The 26,192-nt window shown below is 39.8% G+C and overlaps 1 protein-coding gene across 6 annotated transcripts in view; it reads left to right on the top strand.

Moving 5' to 3' along the window:
• Positions 1–26,192, top strand: part of LOC122553234 (bifunctional heparan sulfate N-deacetylase/N-sulfotransferase 4-like) — an 879,937-nt gene that overhangs the window by 203,244 nt on the left and 650,501 nt on the right. For 2 of the 6 annotated variants that reach the window (XM_043696822.1, XM_043696874.1), the window contains exon 1: positions 13,247–13,439. The exons of 1 other annotated variant lie outside the window; for it this stretch is intronic. The gene's annotated coding sequence lies outside the window, so the exon portion shown is untranslated. 3 more of the 6 variants (XM_043696832.1, XM_043696838.1, XM_043696829.1) reach the window with 3 other exon arrangements.

Here is a 26,192-nt window from a genome sequence, read left to right as displayed (position 1 = left end):
GAGTCAGTCTCCCTGAAATCTCCCACCTTTATATTTAGGTCCATGTTCTGTAACATTGTGAGAGATCGACTAAGTATTGCTTGACATTATTAAAAATAATAATAAACTTTGTGGTAGGAACATTTGGTGCAAGTATGTTCTGCTATCAGATTGCAGAAATGTTTACTCCACGGACAGCTGTTCAGGAACACATTAGTTAGTTCTAAATTAACTTCCTTTGTGGCTGGAACATTTTAAGTACGTTTTCCCAATTCTTTAACATATTCAAATGTTATCAAATAAATTGGCTGGAAAATAATAGAAAATAATCTGGAGCAGATGGAACTCTCAGAAAATACAATAAAATGTCTTAACCAGTCTATTAAAAATACATGGATGAACTAACGATGCTTTTCTAATACATGGGTCCTATCAGTAGCTTAAGGAGCTTAGAATACAGTGTAAATGAACAAGTGACCCAATTGAATTAGCCTGGATAAATTGATGTACCCATATTAAATAAATGCATGAAGTTTTGAAAAATATAAAATGTATTGAACATGATGAGAATGAAATGTAGCACTGCATTCAAAAAAGTAAAGGAGCAAAGAGTATTCCCTCCCAATCTGTTGTGAAGTATTTGTTATTGCTGACTCTTGCTATCTTCAATGCAGCACTCCTCACAAGTATCTTATTGTTTTCAATGTTGTCATAGATTTTGATTATGCCTTTGGTACACATGAGAGAATGATTCAGTGTTTTTATGTTCTGGCTTCACTATATCAAATGGACAGTCAGTGTGGGTAGGAACTTTTGAGTTCTTTAAACAATAAAGACGGCAAAATTTAGCTTGGTAATGCCTGCTTTTGGAGAGTAAAGGCCTCCTAAGTTTCCAAAATAGTCCTCCCCATGACAGACATGCACTTCTGATGCAAAGTGCGCCAGATAGAGATAATGGGAGTTGTCAGTGAATTTATTGCAAGCTGATCTTTCTCTCACAGCTGAATAGCTGGAGATCTGTGGAAGTTGCAACATGTGGTTGTGAGGTTTGCAACAGTAGTAAGTGAGCATGAGGTGAAGCAAAAGAATGTTAGGAATGAGCACCATCACCAGAAATTGTTAGTTGGTGACTGAACTGGTGGTGTGTTGAACAGTGCATGAAGTTTGGGTGGCTAAGAAATTTAACTTAAACTGTATGAAGCCAAGTGCCCAGGGCCAGAATCCTTACATGGATATTTGTGGTTATCTACTTTTCTTCCCTACAAAGTGTGTAACCAGGGGGCTTGCTGGCCACTGCAGTAGAATGAGGATTTCTCCTCCTTTGTACCTCCATGCTATGCCTTCCATCGCTGCAAAGGAAAACATGGAAGCTCCCTCTCTCTGGCCTGCTGCTCCATTGCCTTATTCTTTTCCTTTTGAGAAATTTTTCCACAAGCTGTTCTTGACCCTTGAGCAGCCAGAATGTACTTCATGAAGGCTGCTTTCAACTCATGCATAAAGGTGTGGTCACCTGGTGAATGTGCAGCCAGTAGGTAGCATGCTTAGCACTGCATTGCGTATTTAAAAACTGGAGTGAGCTTGGATCAACATACTTCTTAACTCAAATGAGAATGCATCCGACCAAGCAATGATGACACTGAAGCAGTTGATATCAATGGTTAATTACCTCTGTCAAATTGCTTTTGCTATTTGCTCCTTTTTTTCATTGATCCAAACTTTGTTGAGAAAATAATGACATGTGAATGACACATACAATTCTTATTATACAATACAAAGAGAACCCACAATGACAAAGTCATGAACAGTGACTCATAATGAACAAAAGTTGCAGGTCACATTGCTGACCTACCTGTGGTTTCACAAAAACATCATCTCGCCCTTAATTTTCACTGAGTTTTCTAAAAACTGTACATTATTTGCTCATTAAAACTACCACAAAAACTTAAGTCAATTCCTCAACACTGTATATTCCTTTTGGTTTTACAAATGCTGATATCTGCCAATCAACTGCTCTTATGCAGAAAGAGATCATGATAAATGTAATTAATTCAGATAATTGTTTTATGAGATAATAGAAGAAATATAATTTTGAATTTCTTTTAAAAATACAGTATCTCATTGTTGCTTTTTTCTTTCGTCTCTTCTCCTCAATTTTAATCCAGTCATTTTTTTCCCTCCTTTATCTCTTCTGCACTTGAATTCAGAATTAATTCATCCCACTTAATGCAGCCTCTTCAGTCCTTCTCTTATTTCTCAATCTTCAAATCTCATTTGTTAAGGAGCAAGTGCTTGTTGCTAAGGCTATCCGTTCACATGTTCTGCAAGTTTTGTTTTCAAAATAAAAGTGCGTAGATAAGTCTCACAGCCCACTGGAAAAAAGCCCTGCTTTAGCAATATCTTGGCCTGGATAATTTACATTTATTGCTTTTGATTCTGAGTCAATGAAATATTCAACCAGTGCATGGATGGATGAAGTCACAGACTTCCAGACTTTGACCTTCCATTTCCCTGATGACTGAGGGCTAACTCCAAGAGGTCATATTTCAGCTGACCTTCTGGGTTGTGTGTCAGTTGGAAGGTGCTCAAACTGTTGCTGAATTTATCTGCAGCAGATCCACGTGGGATGCATGAAGCATGAAAATATGTCTTTTTTAATCTGACTTGCATCATCTGTTGATAGGATAGGGTTTCCAGGGGTTTCTACTACACCTTGCTGTAACTTTGGCAGAAGAACTATTTACACCATTTCCTTGGGATTTAGGCAGATCCTCTGTCAAACTTACACCTGAACATTAGGAGAATATTACTGACACATCTGCTTATAGACAAATTTATCAGGAAAAGATGTGCAAACTCTATTGAGAATACATTACTCCTTTAACACCTTTGTGAAGTGCAAATTTTCAACATGACATATATAAAATGATTACTCCTGTCAGCTCTACCTGTGCTTGTCTTCTGCTGCTTCTGTCTGATTTTACCATGACATGATTTTTTTTAAGTCAATGTCTGTCCAATACTGTGCAGTGGTTTTGTGCATTGCCATTATTCAGCATGTCTCCTCACAGATGTGATGTATTTTTCCAATTGAAATGTATTCATCTTCAACGTCACTTAAGTTGATGGGTCTGACAATTTTTTGATTAAATTCTCTTTGGACATCTTTCCAAGAAGGACAATCACAATTCCCTCCTTGCAGAATGTAACATAATTGTACATGGATTCATTGCTACAACCCATCATGACTCGTCTTCCTGATTGACATTTTTGATGAGCAGACAGGACAGCTTCAGACATATATGAAGGGTGAAAAATTGGCAATGCAGTTTTCTGTTTAAACCCGTAATTTTATTCAAATTCTGCCTGGAAGGTTTCTCCTTCTGCTTCAAGAATTAATTATAGATTATTTTGCTCCATTCATTAATGACAGCAGCATGGGTCTAAATGAACAAGGCAGCATTATTTAATCAAAATCATTTTCAGAACTTGCAAATAGAAGGAAATAGATTCTATTCTCCTGAGAAAAACAAACTAAAAAGCTGCCGTATGAATCCAATGCCTTACTTTTGCCATACATTTTCAGTAGCACTGCCCAATCATTCATCTTTAAAATGTAGAGTTGAAATACTTCATCTAAACAATAGTAACTAGATAAAACCCATTCTGTACACAATTTTATTTTGTTCTTGATGCTACTGGTCATTAAAGCTCATAGTTTTGCTATTCCTTCATTAAAGATCAAATACTCCCAGAATAGTTAGTCTTCCATCTCGAATAACTTTACCCTTTATGTTTTGGCTCTGCAGCAGTAATCCTGTCTTTGATTCAAAAGGTTGTGGGTCGAGACATAGTACAGATTGAGCACATAATCTTATTTTCTTGCGATAGTAAAAGTTCACCCATTACCTGTTATAGAACATTGAGAAATGTTTTGTATGACAGATTCCAAGAAAGCAATTTTCAACTTCAGCAAAGGTGGAAAACCAGTGATAATGGATTGGCTGCCCTTTCTCTACTCTGTCCAGTATTCCATTCTATACATGGGCTGAGGTCATTAATGGTATACTCCAGTTCCCATTTCATCTTTGAGTTTGATTGCACTTTATTTTATTTATTCACCCTTGTTCCATAACTCTTGAAACACTTACCTAACAAAACTCCTTTCAAGCTCAGGCTGGATTTATTAATTTGGCTCAACATCCACTTAAAGGAAGGAGTTCCAGATCTCTCTGACTTATTATAGCAAAATTTGTTTCCTAATTTCTCCGTGAAATGGTCCAGCACAAATTTTCAGATTTTATTCTTTTGTTTTATTCTCGCCAAGGCTTCTTTGACAAGCACTCAGATGGTGCACAGAGCTGCCTTGTTTCTGGCATCACAGGCTCACAAGAGGTGGTGTCCAGATATAATTAGGAGGCCACCCAAGGGAGCATGTGAAGAATGCCAACTGGAAATGGGGTTGCAATTCTGAGAAGTTGGATTCAATGGTGATGGGATTTGACATCCTTAGCAAGAGGAATAGAGTCCAAGCCATTAGGAGATAAAGAAAAGGGAACAGGCACATAAAAAGATATCAACTAGCAAAGATAGGGCCATTTGTTGCAATAGGAAGACAAGTGCTGTAGGAAACTACAACTCTCCAGGCAGACAGTAACCGAGATTTGTCACTGTGTAGCAAATAGCTTAACACCTCGCAGAACTGCTTCCCGAGACCTGCCAGTTGCAGACAAGATCACGATAGTCTTGGAACTTTATTTGCCTCTGGTTCTCTTCAGAGATCGCCATAAGATTTTGGAGACACTTTGAAAATATCTGTAAAGTACTGCATCTCACAGCCACCTGACGTGATCGGGTCTCAGCCATTAACTTTAGTGTCCATTGCTGGATTCTCACCAGTGCAGGATATTGGTGGTACTCATGAGGTCATCAAGGAACCCAGTGACTGAACAGTGAGACCATCATCAGGAATAAGACCCACTGCCTTAATGTTTAGCTGGTATATGACCACAAAAAGAATGTTCTGCATGTCAGTGCTCACTTTCCTACCATATGTATCCTTCATCTTCCAGGTCAGACTGCCCCTGCTCTTTATCCCAATCCTTCACTACAATGGGACCATGTCATAGGAAGCTCTGGTGTCATGGGTTCTCAAAGATAGAAAACTGCACAATTACAAGTGAAAGAAACCCAGTGCTCAGCACAATGCAATAGCCTCTGTTTGTGGCCTCTCCTACACATTGCTGCCCTTCCAGTACTGGGGCAGGTCATGCTAGCCTGGCTACTTGTGTTAACTAAGTGTGATCATTTACATTTTTGAGAAACAATTAGCGTCAACTTCCAAAATCTGGTTCATTGGCATCATTCCAGGGTCAGCCCATATTCCGGACCCTGCTGCATACATAGTTCCTCAGCGAGAGGGATCAAGGATTGATCAGAAAGATTGTCATCGCCCGGGTGGCAGCATTCGCAGCCTCCTTGGTGACTGCCTCAGTCTCATGGCACTCAGTTAAATCAATGGAACCTATTATGTTGTTATTAGTAATGAAGAATTAGGAACTAACTGTTATGAGTATACACATCAGGCATGGCACACTCCACTGCTGCACTGGAGTCACATGCTAAGCAAGATTTGGGCTTATAGGTCTTCCAGCCACATAGACAGCTGTATGAAGACCCTCAATGAAACTCCAGTGTTTTTACTGCAAAGTGTCATTCATTTCTAACCTACAGGAACTGGAAAACTTAATATGGTGGCAGCAAATTTAAAACAAATGTAATGCTGAATTAGCTAGAAAAAAAGACTCAAATTATTGCCTGGGAGATTAAAAAATATACTAAGGTAAACACATAGAAATGAAATCACCATTGCCATAAAAATAAACACAGAAATCCATCCCATGATGAATTGGGAGGCTGATTGGGATAGCAGAAGTGTTAGATGTTTAATCAAAAGTGCATTGAATACTTTCTAAAGAGTAGTATTGAAGAGGAATGATTAGTTACACCTTCCTGTGGATGGAAAACAAAACAATCATGTTTGTTTCATAGTTGGAAGCTGGGTGAAAACAACTGCAAAATCCCAGATGATTTTAAGTATTCAGTCCATATCTTGACCAACAGTCAAATCATGAGAGCCAACAACTGGAATTTCAAAACCCAAGGCAATATCCGGGTGAGCCTGTTGACATTTTCTGAATAAAATTCAAAAATGGCTACCAGAGCATGAAAAGTTAAGGACATAAATGAAAAGACACTATGCCAAATCATATGGGGCTCTGCACACCCTGAAGTACAAAAGTAGTAGATTGGAAAGGACAAGCTCACACTGTAGCAGACCACTGACCATGAGTAGACAGATGAAGGCATTCACGACTCAAACAGCGAGCTTTTAGCTAAATCAAGAGAAATGCAGTGTGCTTAATGACCGAAACAGTGACAAAAGAATGCACACCAGCTAGAGCAAAATATTTGCAGGAGATGCAGATGCCCCATACTAATTCACAGGTAAAACTAAATGCCCTATGTACAGAAAAAGCTACAGAGCTTGTCAAAAATCAAACAGAATATTAAAAAATGATGATAAATCAGTTATCAGAGACAGAACCAACAGAGATAATGAAGAGTTTTTAAAAACCTCTCCATATCCTGGAAGATGCTGGATGAGTTTGAGGATGCAGTCGGCATAGGAACCATACAACTAAATGAAATGGCTGGATGTAACAATCACTGGAAGAAATTCAGACCAACCAGTCAGAACAAGAAGAGAGTGAGAAATCAGTAGAATTGGCACTGTTTGAAACATTTGTATACCATCAGCAGCACTGAATAATGAAGACTTTATAATCTACCTTGCATTTTGTGAAGGCCAGTACACAGCTCCCGTAAGTATCCCTGAGAGCTTAGTAGATTGGCTGCTCTGGAGTTCTCCTATAGATTGTGAGAGTGGCCAGTGAGGGAGTTCATGAGTTCAAAGCATTGAGCTATGATGGCACTAATGAACTAAATGGCCACTTCTTATTCATAGCCCATGGCTCTGCTTTGCCTCAGAAATTCCAAAAAGTCAAGAAGTTAAAAGACAACAGAGCAGAAAAGGCAGGCAGGAGACATTTTTCAGCCTTTGAAGAGTCACTTTGAGTCCCATAATATTGCTAATTAAGATAGTTGTTGTTCAAAATGGGAGCTCAAGGAGAAAAGAAAACCATTGATCAAAATATGACAGCAATGATAAATCTAGCTGAAACCTGCAATGGAAAAAATGATCTCATCAGGTAAAGGATTATCTTAAGCATTGGAGATCCTGCCATGAGAGAGTACATGCTGAGAGTGGAGAAATGTGATCCCAGAAAGCTAGCAACACATGCGGAAGCTCTGGGATTGTCAATCATCAGCAAAATCATATTGATAGAAGAATGCATGAAACTTGCATTATGTTGAGAGTTATTCAGGCCAAATTAAAAGAACAGACTAGGAGAAAGGCTGAAATATTTGCAGAAAGAATAATAGAAAGATCAAGGTCAGAGATGGAGATAATGCCAAATATTGTAGATAATATCACACATGTCCAATTTGGCAAAAATTGGTTTATGGGAATCGGAATCACTTTGCATACAAATGTTTAGTTAGAAAATAAATGTCACCATTTAATTCTCTACTTTCTATATCATTTTCCACAGTATATACTGATGCTAAATACTCGTTTAGTATCTTTCCCCATCTCTTGTGGCTCCACACAAAGGCCACCTTGCTGATCTTTGAGGGGCCCTATTCTCTCTCTAGTTACCCTTTTATCCTTAATGTACTTGTAAAAACCTTTTGGATTCTCCTCAATTCTATTTGCCAAAGCTATCTCATGTCTCCTTTTTTGCCCTCCTGATTTCTCTCTTAGATATACTCCTACTGCCTTTATCCTCTTTTATGGATTCACTGGATCTATCCTGTCTATACTTGACATATGCTTCCTTCTTTTTCTTAATCAAACCCTCAATTTCTTTAGCTGAAAATGTGTTGCTAGAAAAGCGCAGCAGGTCAGGCAGCATCCAGGGAACAGGAGAATCGACGTTTCGGGCATAAGCCCTTCTTCAGGAAGAAGGGCTTATGCCCGAAACGTCGATTCTCCTATTCCCTGGATGCTGCCTGACCTGCTGCACTTTTCCAGCAACACATTTTCAGCTCTGATCTCCAGCATCTGCAGACCTCACTTTCTCCTCAATTTCTTTAGTCATCTAGCATTCCCTACACCCCCAAGCCTTTCCTTTCAGGAATATACTTTCTCTGGACTCTCCTTATCTCATTTCTGAAGGCTTCCCATTTTCCAGCCATCCCTTTACCTGTGAACATCTGCCCCCAATCAGCTTTTAAAAATTCTTGCCTAATACTGTCAAAATTTGCCTTTCTCCAATTTAGAATTTCAACTTTTAGATCTGGTCTATCCTTTTCCATCACTATTTCAAACAAATAGAATCACGGTTGCTGACCCCAAAATGCTCCCCCAATGGCACCTCAGTCACTTGCCCTGCCTTAATTCCCAAGAGTAGGTCAAGTTTTGCACCTTCTCGAGTAGGTACATCCACATACTGAATCAGAAAATTGTCTTGTACACATTTAACAAATTCTTCTCTATCTAAACCCTTAACACTATGGCAGTCCCAGTCTATGTTTGAAAGTTAACATCCCCTACCATAACCACCCTATTACTCTTATGGATAACTGAGATCTCCCTTACAAATTTGTTTCTCAATTTCCCTCTGACTATTACAGGTCTATAATACAAGCCCAATAAGGTGATCATCCCTTTCGTATTTCTCAGTTCCACCCAAATAACGTCCCTGGATGTATTTTTGGGAATATCCTCCCTCAGAACAGCTGTAATGCTGTCCTTTATCAAAAACGCCACTCCCCCTCCTCTCGAAGGGCGGTAGAGTGGTTAGCACTGCTGCCTCACAGCACCAGGGTCCCACCTTCTATTCCGGCCTCGGGTGACGGTCTGTGTGGAGTTTGCACATTCTCCTCGTGTCTGTGTGGATTTCCTCCGGGTGCTCTGGTTTTCTCCCACAGTCCAAAGACGTGCAGGTCAGGTGAATTGGCTATGCTAAATTGTCCATAGTGTTGGTGCATGAGTCAGAGCTTCTGGGTTGGTTACTCTTCGGAGGGTTAGTGTGGACTTGTTGGGCCAAAGGCCTGTTTCCACACTGTAGGGAATCTAATCTAATCTAACCTAATCTAATCTTGCCTCCCTTTTTATCATTCATGTAGCATTTGTATCCTGGAACATTAAGCTGCCAGTCCTGCCCATCCCTGGGCCATGTTTCTGTAATTGCTATGATATCCCTGTACCATGTTTCTAACCATGCCCTAAGTTCATCTGCCTTCCCTGTTAGAACTCTTGCATTGAAATAAATGCAGTTTACTTTATCAGTCCTACCTTGTTCTCTGCTTTGTCCCTGCCTCCCCTGACTGTTTGACTCCCTTTTGTTCTCAACTGTACCAGTCTCAAAGTGAGGAAAGAGATCAATATCTCCCTGGGACCCCCCACCCCCCGGATCTTATTCATTTAAATCCCCCAACCAGCTCTAACAAATCTCCCTGCCAATATATTGTTCCCCTTCCAATTCAGGTTCAATCCATCCTTCTTGTACAGGTCACTTCTACCCCAGAAGAGATTCCAATGAATCCAAAACTGTGGATCCTTCTCCCATACACCAGCTCCTCAGCCATGCATTCATCTGCTCTATCCTCCTATTCCTGCCCTCACTAGCTCATAGCATCAGGAGTAATCCAGATATTACTACTGTTGAGGACCCCCTTTTTAAATTCCTGCTTAACTCTCTGTATTCTCCCTTCAGAGTCTCAACATATTCCCTTCCTATGTCATTGGTTCCAATGTGTACCTCCTGCTTGGCCCTCTCCTGTTGAGAATATTCTGCACCCTCTCTGAGAAATCCTTGATCCTGGCACCAGAGAAGCAACACACCATTCTGATTTTTTTGCTGCTGGCCACAGGAACGTCTATCTGTAACTCGGACTATAGAATACCCTAACACAGTCGATCTCTTGGAACCCAATGTACCCCTCATTGCATTAGAGCCAGTCTCAGTACCAGAAACTTGGCTGTTCATGCTACATTCCCCTGAAAAACCATCACCCCCTGCTACATTTTCCAAAACAGCATAGTTGTTTGAAATGGGGATAGCCACAGAAGACTCCTGCAGTAACTGCCTACCTCTCTTATCTTTCCTGGAGTTAACCCATCTATGTGACTGTATCTGTGACTTTTCCCCCTTCTTATAACTGCCATCTATCAATAGGAAGTTTCTGGCTTAATTTTTCATTCAGAATATGACCTGTACAAGTCCATCTTTGAGTGGATAAATATACCGACTGAAGACACAACAAGTACTCCAGTCCAAAGACTAACATCACATTGTACACAAACTACTTTCCAACAGCGAAGAAACTACTGAAACCAGAAGTCATTGCAGGCATGAGTCACAAAATAAAATGACAGAGAGCCAAATTTTCCACTGCCAATGCATTCCCAGAGCTATGCAGTGGACAGCCTGAGAGTTAGAATGCAAACATTCAACTCTTTCAACCAGGTCAGTCCATGTGGTAAATTGGGATCTGTGTTCCCAACAGTTGTTCCCTTGAGCATACACGGTGACATGGATAATGAGATATGTCGTCATGTGACTGTACTTATATATTTACAGCTAGATCACGCACACCTTCACAGACAGGAAATTGGGAAACTGTTATCTCCAGAATGGTCATCAATTTCACAGTCAAGATTAGAGTTGTGCTGAAAAAGCACAGCAGGTCAAGGCAGCATCCGAGGAACAGGAAAATCAACGTTTCAGGCCAAAACCCTTCATCAGGAATTAGCCTTCCGGATGAAGGATTTTAGACAATAGACAATAGGTGCAGGAATAGGCCATTCGGCCCTTCGAACCTGCACCGCCATTCACTATGATCATGGCTGATCATTCCTAATCAGTATCCTCTTCCTGCCTTATCTCCATAACCCTTCATTCCACTATCTTTGAGAGCTCTATCCAACTCTTTCTTAAATGAATCCAGAGACTGGGCCTCCACTACCCTCTGGGGCAGAGCATTCCACACAGCCACCACTCTCTGGGTGAAGATGTTTCTCCTCATCTCTGTCCTAAATGGTCTACCCCGTATTTTTAAGCTGTGTCCTCTGGTTCGGCACTCACCCATCAGCGGAAACTTGTTTCCTGCTGCCAGAGTGTCCAATGCTTTCATAATCTTATATGTCTCAATCAGATCCCCTCTCAGTCTTCTAAACTCAAGGGTATACAAGCCCAGTCGCTTCAGTCTTTCAGTGTAAGGTAATCCTGCCATTTTGGCCCGAAACATCGATTTTCCTGCTCCTCGGATGCTGCCTGACCTGCTGTGCTTTTCCAGCACCACTCTAATCTTGACTCTACTCTCCAGCATCTGCAGTAACCACTTTTGCCCATCAATTTCATTGTTCCCCAGCATCAGAAATCACAGCAAAAGCAACTGTCTTTGAAATGACATTCCCTGGAGAAGAAACATGACCCTTGGGCCAAACAGATACTGAAGGAACAACTGACAATAACAATCACAGTTGCCATAAGAAACCTGCATCATTTAAAGACAAAACATGTGCACAGACTGACGAAAATGGAACTGGTAAGTGTTCACACACTGTTTTTGTTGCTGAATTATACATTTCTGAATAACCATGTATGTTGGGTGACTTGCATTTGCAGATGATTATGCATGGAATTTTTATTTGACTTTATGAAAAGGGAGATGTTTGAAGAAATGCAATTGTACTTAGTGGATTGGCTGGTTTGCTGTAACCTCCACCTTTGGCCTTTGTATGCAGTCGATGGCAGCCATTAAACACAAGTCACTTAAAATTCCTCTCCTGATAGGAGCAGCTCCTCAGCTGGAACCTGAATACCCAGAGGCATGTCCTGAGGATCTGGCCTTGCACTCACCTTGCCAGAGAGAATAAATCTATTGAACCATTTCCTGTAATGGAATCTTCTTCTGCAGACCAGTCCATCTTGTCACCGTCTCTGCCATCTATGGTTCTGCAAGGCCTGGAATGGTCTTCTCCTGCTGCTTTGTGCGAAGAGGACCTCATCTCCTTCACTGCCTGGAAGATCTTCAGCATTCACAGACGAAAGGGTAGTGGATGTACTGGGTTCCGCATATTCAAGCCAGAAATCATTCATACTTTGGTTTGTACCAAATCAAGGGCTCACACCACAAGTATACAGAAGCCAACGCATCCAGATTCATGGATAATGCACACCTTTTGCAAGGTACTGCTCTTTAAGTGTACAACACCAAAATCAGCCAATATATGGATGCAAGTAATGCCTTGGATGTTGGTCAGTTAAGGCATGATGGTGAACATGTTCCCCATTGGTTTAGAAGTTGTATGGCAGATATTGTTTAACAAGTGGGTTTCCAGTCGGGACCTTGCACTCATTTGAGAGTTGGCTGTCTCTTTTTTTCGGTGGGACCTGTATCAGTGACATTCGGAAAATAAAGCGCTGTTGTGCACTCTCTTTTTGGCAGTCATTCAGGCGTTTGCATGCATTTGTCAAAACTCTACAGGGGCCCATAAAATGCCTTTAGTGGCGGCCAGGAGGAAAGTGCTAAATCCTACTTTCTGCACAGCAAAACAGTCCATAAAAAAAAAACTTGCAGAGAGAAAAAAATATATTGTGCTGCAAATCACTGCAACCGAGAGCACGGCCGCTTTGCCTGGCGGGTCACGTGATGCCTGTATGGGCGGGGTTTTATTTGGGTGTTTGTTGCGAGCATCGCTCAGCTGTGCCTGAGAGTAGGAGGTTTGGCAGCGTGGGACCTGTCAGCAATGAAGGATGTACCAAGTAAAACAACGTCTCTCATTTCACAGTCAAGTCTGTTTCTCCAGCAGCCCAGCTGGTGTTACACCGAGCTGCAGCAAATGGAAACATCGCAGCGCTTCGTTAGTCTGAAGTATGGGGGCATCAGATGATGTAAGTGCTAATTCACTCTGATAGATTTCTTCTCGTATCAGCAATTCAGATAAAGTTTGTTGCTGGAAGTCATGCCTGCCGTTGCGACCTGGTATTAAAGGCGCAAGTACATTCCCCCCCCCCCCCCCCCCGTAATCTTGTAATGCAGTCAGCTGGTGTCTAAATCTCCTTAGAGTTGTTACTTTTGCAGTTTGTGGGGGTCTCCAGAAGAATGAATGCCATTTAACATTGCAACATTTCAGACACCCAAACTGACAGGAACACTGCTGTAAGCTACCCTTCGGATGTCCCCATCGCTGGTTTGGTCGCTGGCCCCATCCTGAAGTGCTAGAAACCCCGAAGAGGAGAGTGTAAGGAAACAAAGATGTTTTGACCACTTCTCTCTTTCACCAAACAAGAAGAAAGAACGGGTGAGGTCACTGTAGTGATTGAACGGTGAGTGGATGCGAATCGGAAAGCGCTTTCTTTTCACTGCAACGGGCTGTTCAGTGAGACTGGCTTTTCACATTGCTTTTCACTGCCTTCAATTTCAGTTTCAGAAACACCCGCCATAAGAGGATCAGATAGAAACTCGACTGCTAGATGAGTTGAGCAAAAAAAAGTATGACAATACACCCCGCGTAGAAACAGCACTGCTCTGTCCTCCAGGCATCTGTTGTACATCATTACTTAAGCAGTCGGAAAGTGAAAACAGTGAATTGTCAGCAATGTAGAACTGATCTTACCCAGTTCCAGTATGTCATTTGGATACGGTTCCACTCGCATCCACCTGCTGTTATAATGATTTCATCCGTTCTCTGGTTTGAAGTGCCTCTCTCTCTCTCTCTCTCACTCTCCCATAAGTAACTTCTAATCTCTGTTTTTACTGCCTTTCACTTTTTTGGATTTGGAGAGGAGGGCGTGGGGGCCGCCACTAACTGCCTTGGAGCCTCTTTATAGTGAGCGCTGGAACAGGGAAAAATTGACAATTTGAATGCTTTTGAATCTCAGCATGTAGTTTTGAATACAAAAGCAATGACACACAGCCACAAAATGTCATTGTTAATTTGGCACGATTAAATACTATTCTTGATAAGGAATTAGCTTTCTTAACAAAATGAATGAATGTTGCAATGAACTGAATTTGAGTTTTTCATAATCATAGATCATTGTTTGTAAACACTGTGCTTAAAAACACACTATTATTAATCCCATGCGTTTTCATCTGGCTAATGTAATTTGAGTTTGTGCCAATGTGTTAACACATTTTATCAAGTTTCTCTTTCTTTCCATTGATAGCAATTCTTAATTAAAATGGTTGATAAATTAATTTTTCAGCCAATTTTTGACAATGTATTCACTGTCACCATTGCACAGTGCAATTTTAATTCATATGTATCTGATTGCTGTACCCAAGCTGACCAAATATCCAACTGTGATGGATGGAGACATGAAATAACTGATGGGAATGGTCTATTATCCATATGTTTCTGTAAACTCACTGGTGCACAAGGATTAATAGTTCTTCAGGAAACAGTGTGCTTGAATATGAAATTAGATGGGAAAGGCAAGTGACAACCAAAGGACAGGGCTTTCCCCCCACACTTTTTGGGACCCTCCCATTGGTGTTAAATGATGGCCAGAAGCCTGTACCATTACCCCTGAATCAGACGACTGGTGGTCAGGAGCAGGCTTGCTGCCCAATGAAGAATGATGGGCAGGGTCTGGAAGCTGGAGAGCCAATGGAAGATCCTCCAACTTGGAAGGTATTACAGGCAGCCTCTCCATGTAAGAAAGAGAACTTGGGTGCCTCAAGGTGGATGTGTCCTTCCCCCAATTTTAAACTTTGATACAAAAATTAGGATTAGCAGTCAGACATCAATTGTGGATTCAGACAGGGTAGCCCGTGTCTGCAGTTAAAACTAAGCAGGGAGGGAGGGTGGGCATTACAACCTCCCTGGAGCACTGGCTACCTGGTCAGCCTCTGACATTAAGTCTTTAGAGACCTTTTAACAAATTTATTTGGCTATTTAATGCTTGGACAAGGGATGGTTTCAGAAAACACATCCCTCTTGCCTCTGAGGTTGCTCTATTTGGATCCAAAAATCTTTGCAAAATAATCCAAAAGTTTTGTAGACCATGCCATTCTTAATGTAAACATAGACTGATTTCTGATGACTAGGCTTACATCTCCACTTTTGTGCATGAAAGAAATTGTTAGAAAAAGTATACATGATTGGGGGGGGGGGGGGTGGGGGGGAAACAAACATAAATTCTAACTAGATTTGGAATATATTGGCTTGACTTGGATTGAGCATCAGGCAGAGGAATGTTCAAACCAACAAGGGGGTATGCTGTACTAGATATGGTGATGAACTACACTTATTTAATAGCTCAACAGTGAATGAACATTTATCAAAATCCTTCATGTGTGTTTGAATCCAATGTAATGTTTGAAGTTGCTGAAACTCTATACTTGGGTAAAGATGATGTGAAATGCCAATAACTGTCCAAACTAAACTGGGTAGATCTGTCAATAGTTAAAATTACAGAATGTCATTCAAAGGTGTTCAAAGAAGAAAAAAATAAATGTGATGTAAAACCAGAGCATATTCCTAAGGGGCAAGGGTTCTACTTACCAAGAACAGCCACAGGGGACTAAAGAAGCAAGGGATAACATAAAACCTAAAGGAAAAACATAGAAAACTGCAAATAAAACATTTTTTGGCAAATGAGAAATATTAAAGCACAGTAAAGGGGGGCAAAATAAAAAGTGAGATCAATGTAATGAAAATGTGCAAAGACAGTGGCAAGGGAAATCAAAAACATTGTTCACAATTATGTTGAGAAGTGAGTGGTCAGAAGCAATGTGGGAATCCCTGACAATCGATTAAAGGCAATATTGTTAACAAAGATAAGGAAATAATGGACATGCGCAATAATTACTTTGCATCAGTGCTTATGGTTGAGGGAGGAGTCAGCATATCAAACATTCCAAATATTCAGTCAGGAATAGAGATTCACCAAATTGGACTTAAGCAAAATGACATCACTGGAGAGAATATTGGCGCCAAAGTGAGAGAAATTCCTGGGACCTTAAGGTTGCCAACACAGATTTTTAGGATAAGAACAGTGCAGGTACTGTAACTAAAATCCTCAAGTTTTCTTGATTTAACATCCATTCCTGAATTCCAGAATATTACTCTGTATTGTTCTGTTATTTATAAATGTTGAGAGAGAGAAACCTAAGAATTATAGACCATTAGTTGAACGTCTGTCTTCAGGAAGTTACTAGAATCTGTATTTAAGGATAGATTGTCTGAGTGCACATCTTGCAAATTTTTAGCTACTCAGAGGATTTGTAATGGATAAGTCATGCCTGACAAATCTGATTGAATTTTTTAAAACATGTCTAAAGTAGTGCAAAAGAGAATGTCTAAACAGACATCCAGAAGACTTTGATAAAGTTTCTCTGAAGAGGCTGTAAGTTCAATTCCATGGACCTCAAAGCAAAATAGCAAAGTGGCTGAGGTTCAGGAGCCAGAGAGGAAGGGGTGATATTTTGTGTGCTGGTTCCTTCACTGTTTATTAACCACTTAGTTGATGAGTTAAAAAGCCAAATATCCAATTTTGCCATGACTCGAAGATTGATTACAATGTTCTCTATGCAGTTGGGAGCAGTCGGTGTCAAAATATATATTCATAGATTAAATGATTGATTTAGCATCCTTCCTCCAATGAAGAATGATGGTAATAGAGCTTCAGGAACTTACTAAGCTGCATAAGGCCAGAAGTTTTAAGATACAGGAGCAGAGTTAGGCTGGTTAGCCCATCAAGACTGTTTCACCCTTCTATGGCTGTTATGTTTCTCAACCCCAAAGTCATACCTCTTCCTGTAATCTCTGATTTCCTCACTAATCAAGAACCTGTCTACCTGTCTTAAATATACTCAATATACTTGGTCTCCACAGCCTTCTGTGGCAATGAACCACCCCATAGCTGAAGAAATTCCTTCTCATCTCTGTTCTAAAGGTTTGCCTCTTCACTCTGAAGCTGTGCCCTTAGTCCTTGTTTCTCCTAGTGGTAGAAGCATCATCTCCACAATCACTTTATCCTGGCCTCTTGGTAATCTGTAAGTTTTAATGAGATGTCCCCTCAGTCTTCTAAACTTGGGTGAGATCATCTGCAGCATTTGTTTTGATGGCTGCACAAGCCATTTCTGGAAAGGCAACATCTGCCTCCCTGTGCCGCGCATAACATTGTCACCTGCGAGTGGTGCAGGAGAATCTTTGCTGATGTCTTGTTGGCAGAGCTCCAGAGCTCCATGCTGGTATCTGCTGTGTTGCCATTTCTCCCTTTGGTCATGTTTGTGAAGGGCTTTCATGTCTCTAACGGCAGCATCTTTGATTGGAGCTTCAAGCACCCTGCTGGCCTCTTGGCACAGGCTGATTCCCTGTATATAGTGTTCTTGGGAATATAGCTGTCTTCCATCCTGTGCACGTACCCCAGCCAGTGAAGTGTCCTCCGTTTGATTAGCCCTAGCTTGGTTGATATGGTTTCTATTTCAGTGATTGTCAAAAGGTTACATAACTCTGAGGGAAACACAGTCCTGATTTTTATCTTTCTGTAGCCCAGAGTGATGGTAATCAGTTGTCATACCAGAAATCTACCTTGACTGAGATCAACTAACTCCACACAAGTTTGGGATTGAACCTAGAATTTTCTCAATATGTACGGTTCCTTTCTACAGCTACTTGGTGAACTATCAATTGTTACTCAGGAAACATCAGAACATACAAATATGACATTTAGTCTGACACATTCTATCATACTGCCACAAAGCCATTCGTGCACTCCATAAATTCCAAAGACTGGCAACAAATTAGAAAAAAAAACTACGTTGGTCAAGGAATACAAAAGTATTTTCAGACATCCACACCCACAATGCCAATGAAACTTACCATAGAACTTCTCACCTATCTTCTCCAGAATCATGACCTAATGAAATAATGCACCATTGTTCCCAGTGTTGATTTTGGAGGTTTTGAACCCCTAATTATTATGTCAATGAAAGCTCTGCCTTCTCAACATCTCCCTTTTACCTGAAGCCTGGTGACCCTTAGGTTAAACTCAGCACCAACTGTCTCTCTGTAATGAGAGGGCAGCTCTGTGATCCTCTGGGACTATGATAAAAGGTAAAATTATCATTTTAATAGACTGGAGAACTGTTTCAAGTTGTTTCAAGTTCCACAAGTTTATCAGCTTCTTGCTAAAACTACAGCAATAAAGTCAGGCAGTGCAATGTAAGTTGGGGTACGCAGTACTTCATGTATTATGGCTAGGTAGGACTTTTTTTTTGCTCTGTGTTTATCTCTTTCTTCCTCCTCTTGACCATTAGTTTCTAGTTTTCTCCACTTCAAAGACAAAACTGAAAGAGCCTATTTTATCTTGGCTCTTCTGGCAACATAGAACTTAGACGCTGGAGTGGAATATTTGATCTTTGAACCTTGTTATACCATTCATTAAGATTGTAGTTGGTCTTGTTCTTTTCTAAATTCCAATTGCCTGTCTGAACCCAATAACATCCTTGCTCCCTTTTCAATCATTGAGTACTTTGATAATCATGTCTTGAGCACACTTTTTCTTTAACACTCAAGGGTCTTTCAAGTGAGCATCACATCATCATCCAGCTTTTTGCATTCATCCTTGTTTGACTACCTGATCTCAAGGTTTCAACTCCTAGAGGGACTTTGACATTCCAAATTTGTCTTTTCACATAAGTAAATAACTATCACAGACATTCTTCAGGGTATCCATTGTTAGCTGTAATAAGCTGCTTAAAACATGACATAACCTCCCAGAATCCCTCCATCTTGATATCTGTTCCAAACTACATCCTATGTGCTACTACCAAAATATGTTTCTAATTAACTTATATGTTAGTTTTTTTAAGAATAAAGTTAGATTTTAACAATGAGTATTCTGAGTATACGCCAATAATCTTTCACTAGCTCATACTAGTACAGATTAGAACAATACAGTTGGAAGATTCAGATTTCTCATCAAATGTTTTGTGCAGTTGCTAGAAAACTCTAACATCCTTGTTTTGAATCTTTATCAGTAAAAGAGAAGAGCGTGTTATAGTGTCTTTCACAATTCCAAAATGCCACCAAGTTGCTATCAGCCACTGAAGCCCTTTTGAAGTGTGATGTTGGAAATGCAGTAGCCAATTTGCACACTGCATGCCCAACAAATAATTTGTTAATGACTGGATAATCTGCATGGTTGTACTGATCGAATATTCACTATTAGCTGGGGTACTGGGAATAATTCCCCTTTTTCTTGAGAGTGCTGCCAAAGAATCTTTTACACCTATCTGACAGGACCTTAGTTTTAGTCTAACCAAAAAAAAGCAGCTCAGAAAGTACTCCCTCTCTCTCTGCATTGGACTGTTAGCCTGGATCTTTGTTCAGAGGTTTCTGCAGTGAGACTTACACCTTCAACCTTAAAACTCCCTGTGGATAATACCACTATGACATGATAAACTTATAGGCAATATGTTGGAGTTTCCATTGCGCTACCATTGGTGCGCATGGCTTTAGCTACCTAGGCTCTTAAGCTCTGAAATATCTACATTAAAACTTTTTTTTTCATCCTTCTCTAAGTTCGTCCTCACAATCTATCTTGTTGATAAATCTTTTGTTAATCTAATAACCTCTTGTGTGGCTGGTGTCTAATTATAACATGCCTTTGAAGTGCCTTGGATGTTTAACTATGTTAAACATGCTATATAAATGCAAAGTTAAAAATCACACAACACCAGGTTATAGTCCAACAGGTTTAATTGGAAGCACACTAGCTTTCGGAGCGATGCTCCTTCATCAGGTGAAGGAGCGTCGCTCCGAAAGCTAGTGTGCTTCCAATTAAACCTGTTGGACTATAACCTGGTGTTGTGTGATTTTTAACTTTGTACACCCCAGTCCAACATCGGCATCTCCAAATCATATATAAATGCAAGTAGTTATTGCTGAAATAAATGAGTAATCCTAGCAGTATGGCTGAAAATTAGTTTGAATCAGATGATAAGTTGCCAGGCCTTATTTTAAACTGTTGTTCATGCCAGAGGAAGCTTCTTTGGTTGGTTGTTGCAAAATATTTGGAATATTATATGGTCTTTTCCGTTGTTCAGTTTTTGCTTTCTTTTGTAACATTCCACACTTCATGAGTCCCTAATAATCAATTATGATTCAACCATGATTTATCCTGAGCAACATGAAGACTAAATAGGCTTTATTATGAATGGGTTGTTTGTTATAATCTTATCCAGCTCTGCTTCAAGTGCACTAAAAAGGAAACCAGTCCATGGCAAGTTCTGACTTGTCTGAGGCAGAATGAGGGAGGAAGGACATAAAGGTCAAATAAAGACATCAAATAAAAGTAAAACAAAGAGAAAATTAAAATGAAAACAAAAATTAATTTTACAGGAGCAGATGAAGAAACTAAATAAATAGGTAACAAACAAATGTGGCAAAATGGGGAAAAAGCATAATTGCTGGAATTCTGAAATAAAACTAAGAATTGGAAATAAACATTAGACCACTTAGCAACATGTTGGTGAACAATAGGCTAACATTGTGGGGCCCTTCATTAGGATGTGAGTTAGAAATAATAATAATCAACTGTCTTTTTTCAGATGCTGACTAAATTAAGATAATTTTATTAAAAGTAATGACTATACTAAATTAAGGTACTGACTAAGCAGTAGTGGATCTCTAGAATTTTGCCCATTTTGTTTCCCATTGTAACCAATATTTGTGAAATGAAATTAAATTAAATCAACCTTTATTTTGTTAAATGCTTTGGTTTTTCTGAATACTTCTCTTTCTGGTGTACCTTCCTTCACCAATTGATGTGAATGTTTAATTCATCCCTGGTGCATCATAATAATTTATTTCAGATTTGGAATTGATTAGCTGGCATTATCTCGAACAATAATTTTCTGCTAAACAGCTGAACTATTCTGACAAAAGCTTTTTGGACCCAAAACATTATCTCTGTTTCTATTTGCACAGGTACTGTTTGTTGAATATTTCAGAATTTTCTGTTATGTCCCATTTTCAGAATTAGAATGGTGACAATTTGTTTAGATACAAAAAAAATCAGAATATTTAAGTATTCAAATATGCCAACAATGTGTATGGATAGACTACTATGGAAAAAAGAGGATAGAAGGAAGAACTATATGATGAAGTTGAACAATCTCAGTGTGCATGGGAGCGATGGCAGAAAAGTGAAAGGTAGCTAATATTATTTTGATCTTTAATAAAAGGTCAAAAGCATAATCCTGAGAATTAACAGCCTTTAATTTTGACATCTGTAGTAAGCCAGGGGAAGAATGTCAGTTTCTATTAAATGAGAAGCAATTTAAGAGCATGTAGTAAAAGCAAAAGCAATAAATTCACACTGACATGTAGTTTATGAAAGGCAGGCTATGCCTGAAAAGTTTTTAATGCAATTCTTTTGATATAATCAGGTTAGTTGAATGGAATGTAACTAATATATAGTTAATATGCATTAGGAATTGGATAAACAAGACATCAATAACTCAAGTGAAAGCTTAGTGAGCAAATCCAAAATTATAACTGTGCTCCTCAATGAAGTGTTGATTACACAATGCTGCATTCTTGGAAAGGATTGCAATAGCAGCTGAGCCACTTAGGACATCAGATGCTTAGCCATATCTTTCTGATGTGGTATCCTCCACTTTTGTATTAAGTTAGCAAAACAAAATCCTGTTTTGAGCACATTAAAGGTCCCATATTTACTGCAATAACATTTAAGCAAACACTAAGCAGATTTGGGCAGTAATTTTGCTTGATTTGCTCTTTGGGTACAAGAGTTCTGAAATAACTTTGGAAGGACTTCTTTCCAAGATTTTCTGTAATATTTTGTTAAAACTGTTTTCTATGGGTGGAATCCTAATGGCAGTCACGGAGGGTCCACTCATTGGATGACTGTATCACTGTTAGTTGTAATGCACTTCCAGAAGAGGCCTTTTAATTGGCGAATTCCAACAAACAGGCATTAGAATCAAAACACTTGAAAATTAGACAATTTCATCTTCTATTTCTGGTGTCAACATACAAATCTTAAAGCCTAGAAATTAGTCCATAGGTTCTATCTCCATGCTGAACAGACCAAATGGACAAAAAATTAATGCATCCTTGAATCTCCTTTTTCAATATTGGCATGTGTACCTGATGCTGGCTGCACCTTAAACACCAGCTTGTGCAAGGATAGACATTAGTGTTGACCCAACTCTCAGGGAGATTGCCAGATTGGGATGAAGGGTGGGGAGCTGGAGCATTGATTTTAGTGGGTTGGTATTGCGCTGGCAACCCCTGTGAAGTAAGAGAAGACTGATGCTCCTGATGTTTCTACAAAAAGTCTGTTTATTCTTATAAACTATGTCTGCTCATTGACTCATTACTCAAAGAGGGTGTCCACAAACAAAATGCATTTTGTACATCTAAGTAGCCTAATGTATCCATCTAGGGCTCTACAAATTCTGTGGTGACGCGAGTTATACATTTGGCACATTTGTAATATTGTTCTTTTACACCTGAAACTCGGTGCAGCAAACTTTGTGCTTAAGCATAAAAAAAAATGCAATTTTGATGCTGTTTTTATGACCCTTGTCAGTTTTTTTCCATTTCCTTGCTGTTGCTGTTCTGGTTATTGTGTCAGATTTACTGTCATTGGCAACTCAAGTGGATCTCCCAGGTTGGGTAGTAAATTTAAATTAAGAGATCTCTTCCCTCTACTCTTCTCCACCAGTCCCCTTCATGAGATGAATATTAACAACTAAACAAGTTACAGAAGGTTTATATGTTGCAAAAACAAGCCATTCAGCCCGACCAGCCCATGACGTGCATTGGGATAAAGCTTTACTTAAAAAGTAAAACTGTCTCCCATACTGTCTCCACCTCCACCCCCACCTCCCCGATCCCACCTGGTTCCATGTTTAAAGGAGGTGAGGCAAAGAACCGGAATACCATGAACTCTCAGTGGACAGGTTGATTATTTAAATATTAGGATATGTCTGGCAGCATCAGTTTAAGCTGTTGAAAAAAGGCAAAACACTGCAGCTGCTGGAAATCTGAAATCATCAGAGAATGTGAGACAAACTCAGCAGGTCTAGCAGCGTCTATAGAGAGAGACTTGAAATATTAGCACTATTTCTCTCTCCACAAATGCTGCCAGTCCTCCGGAGTTTCTCCAACATCCTCTGTGTTTGTTTCAGTTTTAAACTACTTTACAGGTTTAACCTTGACCAGCCATTTTTCCCAGGCTTTGGGAAATCTATTAGCTGAAGGGAGTGAGGACAGTTTTGAGGAGAAACAAATTGCCCTTAAATACAGTTTGTGCTTACATGAGGACCAGGAATGCTTTGGCCCAGAACCCCAAGTTCTCTCCTATCTCCTCTCTCTTCCTGGATTGTGGGTTGAGTAGTCCTATCTACTTGGCCAATCAGTTGGGCTGACCTCTGGTTAGAAATGCTTTCAAAGAGAAATCTCTTATTTAAGAGTTTAACCAAGCAGATGGTTTTATGGTCACCAGAAATAGCAGATGGAGTTCAACCTGGATAAATGTGAAGTGATGCATTTTGGAAGGTCAAACTTGAATGCTGAATATAGGATTAAAGACAGAATTCTTGGCAGTGTGGAGGAACAGCGAGATCTTGGTGTTCAAGTGCATAAATTCCTCAAAGTTGCCACCCAAGTGGATAGGATTGTTAAGAAAGCATATGGTGTTTTAGCTTTCATTAACAGGGGGATCAAGTTTAGGAGCCGTGAGGTTTTGCTGTGGACCCTGCTGAGACCACACTTGGAATATTGTGTCACGTTCTGGTCGCCCTACTATAGGAAAGATACGGAGGCTTTGGAGACGGTGCAAAGAAGATTTACCAGAATGCTGCCTGGACTGGAGGGCTTGTCTTATGAAGAGAAGTTGACTAAGCTTGGACTTTTCTCTTTGGAGAGAAGGAGGAAGAAAGGTGACCTAATCGAGGCATGGATAGAGTCAATAGCCAGAGACTTTCCCCAGGGAGCATTGAATGGCACGAGGTATCATAGTTTTAAGATATTAGGAAGAAGGTATAGAGGAGATGTCAGAGGTAGATTCTTTACACAGAGAGTTGTGAATACATGGAATGTGTTGCCAGCGGTGGTGGTGGAAGTAGAGTCATTAGGGACATTTAAACGACTGCTGGACATGCACATGGACAGCAGTGAATTGAGGGGTATGTAGGTTAGGTTATTTTATTTTAGATTAGGAATAATCCCTGGCACAACATCGTTGGCCGAAGGGTCTGTTCTGTACTGTACTTTTCTATGTTCTATTTTCTATTATACTCTTATTTCCAAATTAATATTGTATTTAAATTCCAGTTATTGTGGTTGGATTCAAAATTGGGTCTCCAGAACTTTGCCTAGGCCTCTGGATCAACAGTCCAGCTCTCAGCCATTGCCTCCTCTGTGATGTAGCCTATTCAAGTTATTGTCCAGGTCTTACTGAATTTCAGATAGTAATTTTGACTTTAGTTTTTTGTTGTAAATCAGCAATATTGATTCAGCTGCCCATTATGCTTATTTCTTTATTGAGATGACCACAGGTTGAGGGGACCTTTAATGAAATTTTTCAAAACAATGAGGTGTCTCAATAAAAGTAAATGTTTCTTTGGGCAGGAAGGTTGATAATCCAAAGGCACCGATGTGAGGTGATTATGGAATGAACCAGAGATGAGATAAGGATTTTTTTTTTAAACATAGCAAGTCGTCATGATCTGGAATAAAATTCTTAAACAGATGGTAGAAACGGATGAACTAAGAACATTCTGAAGGGAATCGGATAAAGACTTGAAAGGGGAGAAATATGGAGAAAGAACAGGAGAGTAAGACTAATCAGATTCTAGAATCATTTCTTTCAAAAATCTGTAATGGGCACAATGGGTGGAATTGGCTCATTGTATATTGCAAGTTTTTATGATTCTCTGCACAATGGGGCAGTTGATATGCTATTTCTTGTTATAGCCCCAAAATCAAAAATGGTCTTGCTATTTTTGCCACTGTTACTGCATGTCATTGGAGCTGTCAGTTTCTCATATAATTACTTTGTCATATCCTTCCAATGTATGTGTTGTAAAACACTTTGACACTGCCCCAGTGAACTGCTAATCTTTGCTTCCTAATGCTCATGGAAAGTAACACACAAAAGGTATTTGTACCATTGATTTGGCTGTGTTGCAATCAATATCAGTATTTTACTTGTTTGTCAATTACCCTTTTTCACAGAATGCAAAGAGCAAAATAAAATTAACGCAAACTATATATTTCTGTTGTTTAACTACCAGCAATTGTTTCATGAAAATCACAGAAGAACATAAATTCTACTTTTTTTGTTAAAAGAAAGTCTGCATTGTAGGCAACACATTAATAAATCTGTTCTGTCTTAGTTAATGATGTGGAAAATTTATGTTTTTTTGACTGAAAGAGTAAATCTTCTTTACAATTACCATAATGAATGTTCTGATTGGCTGCAAGATATTTTCCTGCATAACAAACATTCATAATTCCTTTTCAACAATTTGCACCTCACCTACTCCTCTGGCCAACTGCCCCCACTCACCAACCTGGCTCTGCCCTATTGCATAGGTGCTGATGTTGAAAACTAGTCAAAGCTGGTCAATTACTTCCTAAAAATAAAACTGGCAACACTTGTGAAAAAAACTGACAAGTGTTTAAATCACCTTGTAATTCAAGATCAGTTCAGAGTGTGACCCTGGTCGCTGCCCCACAATTAGATTATTTTAAATTAGATTAGATTACTTAGTGTGGAAACAGGCCCTTTGGCCCAACAAGTCCACACTGACCCTCCGAAGTGCAACCCACCCAGACCCATTCCCCTACATTTACCTCTTCACCTAACACTACGGGCAATTTAGCATGGCCAATTCACCTAACCTGCACATTTTTGGACTGTGCGAGGAAGCTGGAGCACCCGGAGGAAACCCATGCAGATACTGGGAGAATGTGCAAACTCCACACAGATAGTTGCCTGAGGCGGGAATTGAACTCTGATCTCTGGCACTGTGAGGCAATAGTGCTAACCACCGTGCCGCCCATTAATGACTACAATGACTAAATAAAT

The sequence above is a fragment of the Chiloscyllium plagiosum genome, chromosome 1 (genome assembly GCF_004010195.1).
Source record: "Chiloscyllium plagiosum isolate BGI_BamShark_2017 chromosome 1, ASM401019v2, whole genome shotgun sequence".
Taxonomy (NCBI): Eukaryota; Metazoa; Chordata; class Chondrichthyes; order Orectolobiformes; family Hemiscylliidae; genus Chiloscyllium; species Chiloscyllium plagiosum.
This window is presented reverse-complemented; position numbering and strand designations above follow the sequence as displayed.